Below are 12,561 nucleotides of genomic sequence, written 5' to 3'. Positions count from 1 at the left end.
ATATATATATATATATATATATATATATAGTGCTATTATTCAGCCATAAAAAGTGGATATATATATATATCACCTCTTTTTTTATCCATTCATCTATACACACCTAGGTTGTTTCCATATTTGGCTATTGTGAATAATACTGCAATATCAGGAATGTGCAAATATCTCTTTGCCATCCTTGTTTTATCTCCTTTGTTTATATATCCAATAGTTGGATAGCTGGATCATATTTGGAAAAACCTTCATACTGTTTTTCATTGTGGCTGTACCAATTGACATTTCTACTAATAGTGCACAGCATTCACTTTTTTCCACATCCTTTTCAGCACTTACTATCTCTTGACTAATTTATAATAGCCATTTTTACTCGTTGCTCTAGAAATGACAATATAAATAACTTTTCTGATTCTACTAAAACTTTTTAGCAATTCAAGTAAAATGCAGAAGTCTTTGCCTTCCTCTCATCATATTATAGCCACCATGTATATTATGTTCATAAATATTTTTACCCTTGACATAGTTTTACTTTTTTTCTTTCAATAATCATGCATTTTAACAAAATTAAGAAAAGATAGTCTATTATATTGACTGTATATTTCCATTGCTCTTCTTTCCTTCAGATATTCCAAGTTTTCGTCTTATATTCCCTTCATCTTAAAATACTTTATAATTTCTTTAGAACAGGTTTGTGATAAAAAAAAACACCATTGTTTTTATATTTGTTAATGTTCTTATATTGATTTCACTCATAAAAGATACTTTCACTAGATATATAATTCTGAATTAACAATTCTGTTTTTCTTTAAGCACTTTAGCTAACATACATAATTTCTGATTTCAGTCATTGCTTCCTTATTTGTAATGTATCAATTTTTTTCTCTATCATTGATTTATAGCAATTGATTATTGTATATCTGAATATGACTTTATTTAAATTTTGAGGGTGTTCCCCTAACTTTTTTAATCTGTAAATTTAAGTCTTTCATCAAGTTTAGGAAGTTAGTTTCCAACAATTGTTCTTTACTTATTTTTATTTTTTCACCAATCACTTCCTTCTATCATTCAGGGAATTAAATGATACAAATATAAGATTGTTTGATGTGTTACCACAAATCCCTTAGAATCTATACATTTTTTCTCACTAATTTCTTTTTTTTCAGATTAAAATTGTTATTAACTATATTCAAATTAACTGATTTTTCTTCTATCATTTTAATTTGTCATTGAGCCCATCCAGGATGCTTTTCTTCTGTTTTCACAATACTTTATTTTTCAGTTCTAAAATTTCCTTTTGCTTATTTTTTATAGTGTTTGTATCTCTGCTGACAATTCTGTCTTTCCATTCATAAAGAGTAAGATCATACTGAATTTAACTTGAATTAGGTATCTTTAAATTGTCTTTTCCCTTGAAAATTTTCTATTTCTTGAATTTTGAATAGTTTTAAATTGTATACTGTTCATTTTCAGTATTATAGTGTGAACCTATAGGTTTTATTGAAATCTTCTGTTGATGTTTTTGTATGTTTGTTTATTTATTTGTTTGTTTGTTTGTTTGTTTGTTTTACTTTGCTCTCAACCTGCTTTGGATTAGATCTTAAGGTCTGATTATTTTGTGTCAGTATTCAAAGCCTCTGCTCTGCTATGTTGTTGGTCTTCCCCCTACAGGTATCCTTCAGAAGTTGGTCTCATACCTGGGTAGAGATTTACATAACTGTGCATTGTTTCTTTGAGTGCTTTCCATGCATGTGCAGTTTGAGTGTATGTCCAGACTTGTATTGGTTCATACAGAGACTAGAATTCCTCTTTTCCAGTTCTTTCATTTTGGGAATTTCTCTTACAAGAAATAATGGGGTTCTCTTAGAATTTTAGCCTTCCCTTTTATAGCTCAATTCCATATAAGTGGGTGCATACTCAGGGCCAAGAAGCAAGAGAAAAGAGTGGAAATATGGGGATGCCCCATACTCTTTGCACATGGGATGCCACATTTCCAGGTTCTGTTAACCAAAGGTACATCAGGGCCAAGAGAGAAAAGAAGAAAAAAGGGAAGATACTTCCTTGCATGCTTTGGTCATTTTATTTGTTCCTCTAGCTGATAGGGGTGTCGAACTCAATCAGAGAAGGGGCCAAAATCTAAATCCAGCCTAAATCGCGGGCCGAATGGTTTACTGAACAGTCATAAACTGACAATGTCATAAACTGACAGCGGAGTGCAGTGATGACAGAGCGGTGCGGGCCACATTGCAAGGCCTGGCGGGCTGGATTTGGCCCGCGGGCCTTGTGTTTGACACATGTGCCTAGCAGAATGAAGGACTTCTTTTACAGATTTTTTGTTTTGTTTTGTTTCTACCTATTAAACTGTTACTTGATCAGGTCCACAATTAGGTCAAAGTTAGGAGATGAAGAAAATAAAAGAGATATACTGCCACTGTTAGATCATTCTTCAAATTTTTATTTTCCCAGTCCTGCTATTATTTACTTTTGAACATCCTCAGCTAGTTGTTTTTATCATTCTGTCTAGATATTTTACTTTTAATCAGTGAGAGTGAGAGACTTTAGTTGGTTTAATCCATATTAATAGAACTAAAAGTCCTTTTGTATTTATTTTTTAGTTGATTCTTATGTTTTATACTTTTAGGAATCTATCCATTTCATCTAAGGTTTCATATTTAGCATTAGAAAGCATTTTTTAAATATATATTTTATTGATTTTTTTATAGAGAGGAAGGTAGAGGGATAGAAAACTAGAAACATCGACGAGAGAGAAACATCGACCAGCTGCCTCCTGCACACCCCCTACTGCGGATGTGCCCACAACCAATGTACATGTCCTTGACCGGAATTGAACCTGGGACCCCCCAGTCTACAGACCGATGCTCTATCCACTGAACCAAACTGGTTTCGGCAGAAAGCATTTTAATATATTGAAATATTTTGTATCTTCTGTAATTATGGCTTTCTCTTTTGCTCTTAATGTTGTGTATTTAGATTTTATATTTATTGGTCTTACAAGAAGTTTGATTATTTAATTAGGTTTCTCAAAAGCTAGCTATTTAAATTCTGTTTAATATATTTTCTATTTAATTAACTTTTGTTAACTTTATAATTTTATTAAAAATTTGCATTTATTATTCTGTTTTGTTTTATAACTTATTTTGAACACTTAGTACATTGACTATAAGCACATGGCTACAGGTTTCTAAGTACCATGTTAATTGTTTCCTACAAGTAACATTGTAATATTTTCTTACTTGTTTTATACTGACTATATTCTAACATCTACTTTATTTTTTAACTTATAAATTCTCTTAATTTTTATGTCTAGTTTTATTTCTTATATGTCTTTCTTTAATTATAAATGGCCATTGAATGCCATCTTTATGATACCATTCCTTTAAATTTATTGATGCTAAATTTCTGACCTTGAATGTGCTCGCGTTCTATAAATTTTGAGTGCATATTTAAAATATTTGTGTAGTCTATAATTCCAGGTAAGACGTTGTTATTTACAGACATATAGATGCGTTTTGGGAGTATCCTGCTAAGTGAAATAAATCATAAAGACAAGAACCAAATGATTTCACTCATATCATACATGGGATATAAAACTTAAAGCAACAAATGAACAAATAAGCTTATAGCAGAATAGTGATGGTGAGCAGGGGGGTTGAGAGGGTAAACGAAGGGAGGGAGGACAAAGAGGATAAAGGGAGTCACATACATGGTGATGGCGACACACTAGATTTTGGGTGGTAAACACACAATGGAGTATACACACATCTTACATTACATAGTTGCACACATGAAATTTATATCATGTAATTAACCAATAAATTTAATTAAATTAAAAATGCAGTATAATGATTTATAGCCCATAATTCATGAAAGGATATTCTTATTGTATCCCTTAGATCAATCTTTATTTTATGTAATTTCATCTTCTCAATCTTTATTGTTTGTTTTTGTTGGCTTGTTTTATTGTTCATTCTCATAATTACTAAAAGGAAATTTATTATCTCCTACTATGAGGGTGAATTTATCTTATTATATTTGTGGTTATATCAATTTTCATTTTATATGGTTTAAAGCTATGGCTAGTTGCCTTTAAGTTTAAATTTTCCCCAACTTCTTTTGTTATTGTATATTGATAATTTATTTTGTCCTTAGCAATACCTTCTTAACTTAAAGACTAGTTGTTGTTTTTTTCTGAAATTAATACAGTTGCACCTATCTCAATTACTGTATTATTAGTTTGGGAGACGTTATATTCCTTTTGCTTTTGACCTTTTAGTATTTTTATGTTTAAGAATATCTCTTAGCTAAAACCAGTTTGGCTCAGTGGATAGAGTGTAGGCCTGTGGATCAAAAGGTCCTAGGTTCAATTCCAGTCAAGAGCATGTGTCTTGGTTGCAGGCACATCCCCAGTAGGGGGTGTGCAAGAGACAGCTGATCGATGATTCTCTCTCATCGATGTTTCTAACTCTCTATTCCCCTCCCTTCTTCTCTGTAAAAAAATCAATGAAATATATTTTTAAAAAATATATCTTATACTAATATTTAGCCAGATTTTATATGTATTTTTAATCTAGTCACCTAATTTTATCTTATCTATGTAAAATCTTAGCAAACATATTTATTTTGCTTATTGGTATATTTAGCATTCATTTCTACCATATTACTATATGGTAGGTTTTTAAAATTATTTCATAAGTTAATATTTGTTTTGATTTTTCCACATATTTATCATTATGTTTGTCATACATTCTCTCTTGCTGCTTAAATGTTCTTTTAGATAATTTTTGTCTGTCTAAACTACAAATCAAAATCTTTAATAAGACCTGCTGGTGATAAACCTTCTGGCGTTCTGGTTGAAAAGTTTTTATTATATTTTTCTTCTTGACAAATAATTATATTGGGATGACAATTGTTTGCTCTAATCACAATGAAGAATATTAATCCACTGTCCTGTAGCTTCTATTATTGCTATGGCTATTAAGAACAAAAACAGTTCCAGAGACAGGGAAACACTGAAAAGACCATCAAACCTCAGAGGGAAGGTAGGGGAGGGTGGGGATAAGGGTGAGAGATTAACCAAAGGACTTGTATGCATGCATATAAGCCTAACCAATGGACACAGGGGTTGAGGACATGAGTGAAGGGGGGTAATGAGGGGATAAGGACACATATATAATACTGTAATCAGTAAATAAATTTAAAAAATCCATCCATATGTTCACTTGCCATTACTTTCAAGGTAATCTCTATTTTAAAAAATATATTTTATTGATTTTTCACAGAGAGGAAGAGAGAGGGATAGTTAGAAACATCAATGAGAGAGAATCATTGATCAGCTGCCTCCTGTACACCCCCCACTGGGGATGTGCCTGCAACCAATGTACATGCCCTTGACCAGAATCGAACCTGGGACCTTATAGTCTGCAGGCCAAAGTTCTATCCACTGAGCCAAACCGGTTTCGGCAAGGTAATCTCTATTTTATCTTATGTTTAAAGTTGGCAATCTTTCTATAACTGTGTCTTTGTCTCTCTCTCTCTCCCACCAATTTTATTGTTTCACTGTCATTTTTTTAAATTATTTTATATATATATATATATATATATATATATATATATATATATATATATATATATACACACACACACACACACACACACACACACATACACACACATATACATATATTGCATCTTTTTGCCTTTCTGGAATGTTAAAACATAATTAGATCTTCTTCCAGATCATTAATTCTTTCTTCATCGGTGTTTAATATGATGTTAAATATGCATACTATTTAATATGCTGTTAAAAAAAAAAGTGCCCTAGCTGATTTGACTTAGTAGTTAGAGCATCAACTTGTGGACTACAAGGTGGCGGGCTTCAATCCAGTCAAGGGAATGTACCTGGGTTGCAGGCTAGATCCCTACCCTGGTCAGGTGCATATGGGAGGCAACCAGATGTGTCTCTCTCCCATGGATGTATCTCTCTCTCTGGCTATCTCTCTCCCTTTCATTCTCTCTTTAAAAAAAGAAGAAAAAAAAAACAGTGAAAAAAATATCCAAGGTTTAGGAATAACAATAACAAGAACAAAATTTTTAAAATAATGTCCTATTTTTTAATTGCATTTCAATTGTTTTATTTTTTCATTTGTAGTTTTCAAATATGATTGGGAATTGAATTTCTTTTTTTTACTTAGCAACTTCTGTCTTATTTACGTACAAAACAACAGTTATTTCGTCTTTTTTTTGTTTTTCAGACATTGCAACTTGATTCTTCAGTTTATTTTACTTTTTTTTTCCTACTAATTTTAACTCATGCTATGTTTCATGATTTTTGGACAATATACTGATCTTTTTATTATAACCTCTGTTGAACTTCTTGAGAAGTTGGTTGAAAATATGCTCCCCTCAAAGGAATATATTTTTGCCTATAAGTTACTCATGAGCACTGACAATAATGCACCACATTAAAATAAAATGTCTGCTTTAGAATTTTGGAGCATATAAGGTGTTGAATTTAGACATCAATCCCCATGATGTTTTCTTTGCAGATTTGAATTATTTCAGGGAAGAATTTTTCCATATATCTGATATTGAGGTAGGCAATTTACTTTCTACCATATCCTGTATAACTATCTTATCTTTTTATCCTTTTTAAATGAATGTCAACTTTAGAGGCACCAGCTTTATGTGGAAGTTCTCTTGCTAGACATACAAATTGAGCAGACCATAGAATTAATTTTATGCCACTAACTTCATAGAGCTACAGTGACCTAAGTGCAAATTATCCTCAGTATCAAACAAAAACAAATAAATAAAAAACTAAAGAAAAGAAAGAAAAATAAAAAGAATCTAGTTTTGACTCTCTCTCCTGCATAGGATTTTAGTTTTCACTTTATGTTTGACCTCTATCTTTTTTTCTTCTCTGACAATTATACAATTTTTACAAAATTCATTTTAAAATTACTTTTTTAAACATATTAGTTTCAATAAAGGGAGTTGTTTTGAGCATCTAGTCTGCTGTTATTCAGTTAAAATATAGTTTTTGAAAATGGAAATATTATAATAAAATGACATTTGAATAATATTAGTTGAAAGTGGTATATGAAATAAATTAAAGAAAGGCTTTTTCCTAATTATTTCAAAGTAACAATTTTGTCTGTATAAAACCATTAAAAACACATTATTTGATATTTTCTAAACAATTGCAGAACACAATGGTATGATTTAATGTCAGCCAGATTACTAGTTAATGAATTTTGTAAAAGGTCTCATGAGGTATTTAGTAATTCTTTCATTGTCTTTATTGCTAATAAATAAATGCAATTTTGTTAATCTATCCACCATTACCTATGTTCATGTAGCTGAAGGTAATAAAGACCAAACAATTTTAAAAATATATGTTTTATTGATTTTTTTACCTAGAGGAAGGGAGAGTGATAGAGAGTGAGAAAGATCGATGAGAAAGAATCATCGATCAGCTGCCTCCTGCACACCTCCCACTGGGGATGTGCCCGCAACCCAGATACATGCCCTTGACTGGAATCAAACCCGGGACCCCTCAATCCTCAGGACAACACTCTATCCACTCAGCCAAACCGATTTTGGCTAAACAAATTTTAAGAGCTCTCTGGTGACTAGGACAACAATCATAGAGTGTTTATCTCGAAAATACTTCGTAGACATAATACCAGAGTGAGAACCACCTAATTTAAACTTGAATGATCTGAACTTACTTAGAACTTACTTTATGTGTAATGATAACCTTAGTGAAACAATGATTGATGCATTTTAATACAGCTCTCTAAGTATTTACAAAAAAAAAATTGGTAGTTTCTTATTCCTTCAAGGAGTCATCTAAGCTGGAAGCCTATGAATTTTCAAAAAAATGTATTAAAAATTTATTCCATTTTAACTCAGCGCTTTCTATCATTTCCATTCATTTTGCAAGTTTCTTCAATCATTATTTGACCATCCATATCATGGGTACTGTTTGGGATAAGTTATTGCCAATAGTCAATCAGGCAGCTTAGGCTGAAGAATCCCCCAGAAAAGAGATCAGAGGAGCGTATTTCAAAATGGGGGTGGAAGTGTTAGATATATAGGTTTCACTCTTTATATTTTTTAAATTATTATTAATAAAGGTATTATATATGTGTCCTCATCCCAATCATTGTCCCCCATCTCTCCAGTTGTGTCCTTACGGCCCTGGTGTTAGTGTCCATTGGTTAGGCTTATATGCATGTATACAAGTCCTTTGGTTGATCTCTTCCCCTTACACCCACCCTCCCCTACCTTCCCTCTGAGGCCTTGAGGATCTAATCTATGCTTCTGTATCTCTGAATCTGTTTTTGTTCATCAGTTTATATTGTTCATTATAATACACTAATGAGTGAGATCATACGATATTATCTTTCTCTTACTGACTTATTTCCCTTAGCATAATGCTCTCCAGCTCTACCAATTCTGTTGTAGATGGTAAGAGTTTCTTCCTTTTTACCACAGCATAGTATTCCATTTTGTAGATGTACCATAGTTTAATTCGCTTATCTGCTGATGGGCATTTAGGCTGTTTCCAAATCTTAGCTATGGTGAATTGTGCTGCTATGAACGTAGGGGTGCGTATATACTTTCTGATTGGAGTTTCTAGTTTCTTGGGATATATTCCTAGAAATGGGATCACTGGGTCAAGTGACAATTTCATTTTCAGTTTTTTGAGGAAACTCCATACTGTTCTCCACAGTGGCTGCACCAGTCTGCATTCCCACCAGCAGTGCACGAGAGTTCCCTTTTCTCCTCATCTTTGCCAGCACTTGTCATCTGTTGATTTGTTGATGATAGCCCTTCTGACAGGTGTGAGATGGTATGGCATTGTCATTTCAATTTGCATCTCTCAGATGATTAGTGACTTTGAGCATTTTTTCATATGTTTCTTGGCCTTCCTTATGTCTTCTTTTGGAAAGTATCTATTTGGGTGAGTTACCCATGTTTTGATTGGGTTGTTTTCTTCCTTTTGTTAAGTTGAAAGAGTTCCCTGTAAATGCTGAAGATTAAACCCTCATCAGTGATAATATTGGCATATATGTTCTCCCATGCAGTGGGCTTTCTTCTTGTTTTGCTGATGGTTTCTTTTGCTATGCAGAAGCTTTTTATTTTTATGTAGTCCAATTTGTTTATTTTCTCTTAAGTTCCCATTGCCCTACAAGCTATATCAATAAATATATTGCTTTGGCATATGTCTGAGATTTTGCTGCCTGTGGATTCCTCTAAGATTTTTGTGGTTTCCCATCTTACATTTAAGTCCTTTATCCATCTTCAGTTTACTTTTGTGCATGGTGTAAGTTAGTAGTCTAGTTTCATTTTCTTGCATGTATCTGTCCAATTTTCCCAACACCATTTATTGAAGAGACTGTCTTGACTCCATTGCATGTTCATGCCTCCTCTGTCAAATATTTACTTAGCATAGATGTTTGGGTCAATTTCTGGGTTCTCTATTCCATTGGTTTATATGTCTGTTCTTGTGCCAGTACCAGGCAGTTTTAAGAACAGTGGATTTGTAATACATCTTGATATCTGGTATTGAGATCCCTCCTACTTTGTTCTTCTTTCTCAGGATTATTGCAGCTATTCTGTATGTTTTCGTTTGTTTGTTTTTGTTTGTTTATTTGTTTTATTCAAGATTAATTGATGGAGTGTTCATTCTAGGTCTATGGAATATGCCATTGGTATTTCAATAGGGACTGCATTGAATCTATAGATCGCTTTGGGTACTATGGACATTTTAATTATGTCGATTCTACCAATCCATGAACATGATATGTTCTTCCATCTGTTTATGTATTTCTCTATCTTTTTTTCAGTGTCTGTAGTTTTCTGAGTACAGGTCTTTTACCTCCTTCATTAGGTTTATTCCTAGGTGTCTTAATTTTTTGGTACAATGTCAAATTGTATTGTTTTATTATTTTTTATAAATGTGTATTATTTATTTTTTAAAATATATTTTACTGATTTTTTTACAGAGAGGCAGGGAGAGAGATAGAGATCTAGAAACATAGATGAAAGAGAAACATTGATTAGCTGCCTCCTGCACACCCCCCATTAGGGATGTGCCAGCAACCAAGGCACATGCCCTTGACCAGAATTAAACCCGGGATTCCTCAGTCCACAGGGCAATGCTCTATCCATCAAGCCAAACCAGTTTCGGCTGGTATTTTTCTTTTAATCTATCTTTCTGTAAATTCACTATTGGTGTATAGAAATGCCATAGATTTCTTGATGTTAATTTTGTGTCCTACTACATTCCTGAATTCATTTATTAAATCTAATAAATTTTGATGAAGTATTTATGGTTCTCTATGTACAGTACCATGTCCTCTTGAAAAATGACAATTTTACTTCTTTTCCAATTTGGTTGCCTTTTATTTCTTTGTCTTCTCTGATCACTGCGGCTAGCACTTGTAGTACTATGTGGAACAGGAGTGGTGAAAGTACACATCTCTTGGTCTTGTTCCTGTTCTTAAAGGAAATGGTTTTAGTTTTTGCCCATTGAGCATGATTTTGGCTGTAGGTTTGTCGTATATGGCTTTTCTTATGTTGAAATATGATCCCTCTATTCCCACTATGCTGAGAGTTTTTATTAGAAAAGAGTGTTGGACTTTGTCAGATGCGTTTTCTGCATCAATTAATATGATTATGCTATTTTTGTCTCTCAATTTGTTTAAGTGATGTATCACATTTATTGATTTGTGGATATCGTACCATCCTTGCATCCCTGGATTAAATCCTACTTGGTCATGATGTAAGATTTTTCTAACGTAATTCTGGATCTGGTTTCCTAGAATTTTGTTGAGGATTTTAGCATCTATGTTCATCAGGGTTATTCACTCTTTATCTTGACCTTAGTAAATATATATTTTATTTCTTGTTAAAATCAGGGCATTGTTGCCATCTTCCCTAGGAAAAATAAAAAAGGAGTTGAAAGATCTAGGAAAGTCAAGCTTATTTGTTTTATATATATATATATATATATATATATATATATATATATATATATATATATATATATATTTCTGCAGCAACCAAGATATTTCACTATGTTGAAATATGACATGCTTATATGGTAGAAACAAATGTAATGTATTACTCTTAAGCTAACTAAATAAAGCAAAGGGTAGTTATGGTTTAAAGCAATAGATATGGTTGACACATGATTAATATAATTTCATTGAGGTAACAAACTTACTTTTGCCTCATTCATCACAGAAATACTAGTAGTGTGTTCATGTTTAAATATTATGTTTTAAAGGAGACATGAACACATCAGAGAGGTAAGAAAAGAATGCTTTCAACATTTATGGTATATGAGGGATAGTTAAAGAAACTGAGGATGTTACCCTTGAGAAGCCTAGAATGAGGGTGTGGGAAAAGTGGAAAACATAAATGTATTAGAGTACAAGTGAAAGAAACCGGGTTCTAGTGTCAGTGCTGATCCTGTCCATACCACAATGGTTAATTTTATACATCTGAAATAAGAACATTTGTGATGATGATTAAGATCTCTTTTAACTTTGACTTTTTATCATGTCAGAGACACTGATTAACATTAAGAAAGAGTTACTCAGCATGATACTTTCTGAAAAAGAAATGGGTCACTTCAAACAACAATCAGTTTACTGTCACTAGAAGTATTTAAGGAGAAGAATGTTGAGGAAGAGTTTCATGGACAGGTTAAATAGTTGGACTAAATTACCTCTAAAATCTTCATCTACACCAAGAGTTTTTATGTGAAATGATACCATTGTAATATACCTAGTTATTAAATAACTGGAATGGTGCAAAAGAAAGGCCAAATATTATAGGCATGCCCAGTAAAAGTCTGGGTGAAATAGGGAAGGTCTGTCAGTCAAACCTGGGAGTCACTGCAAGAGTGGGAAGATTTGAGATACTTAATCTCCTAAATGAAGGAGTTCTTTCTCTTGGTGTCTTGTGCTCTTGGGACACTTGGGACACTTGTTGCAGGGGGCACACTCTCCTGGTTCCCTTGCATTAGTGCACATGTTTCACAGCCATGTGGACCCCACACAATGAACTGATGGACTAAAATTAGCCTAATGCTATATTAAACCCAGCTCTAATGTGGGACAGAAACTTTGGATGCTGGCTCTACTTCTAGCTCCGCTGAATCCCCAGTTCCACCTCTTTCAGGACTGGATTAAGGGAAATGGGACTTTGGAAACCCAAGGATGTAATTCCATGCAAATAAATCTTTCTACGACTTCTCATCTTCCTGTGGGGACCACTGGAAATGCTTATTCCTACAGCACCCCAAGAATCTTATTATCACTACCCACGGAGAAAGACAATCTATCCATTTCTCTAATAACAGAGGCAGTGGTGAAAATAAATTTGGAAGAAGTTTTGAATTTAAAGAATGTTACCTCCATATATCCTTATAATTTTCTTTATTATCAGATCCTGTATACTTCTCCTAAAAAGGGATTGTAAGGGTTAATTTTATGTGTCAACTTGACTGGACCACAGAGTTCCAGATAT

The sequence above is a fragment of the Pipistrellus hanaki genome, assembly GCF_964339955.1.
Source record: "Pipistrellus hanaki genome assembly, chromosome: X".
NCBI classification, from domain to species: Eukaryota; Metazoa; Chordata; class Mammalia; order Chiroptera; family Vespertilionidae; genus Pipistrellus; species Pipistrellus hanaki.
The sequence above is the reverse complement of the archived record's forward strand: the minus strand, read 5'-3'. Positions refer to the sequence as shown.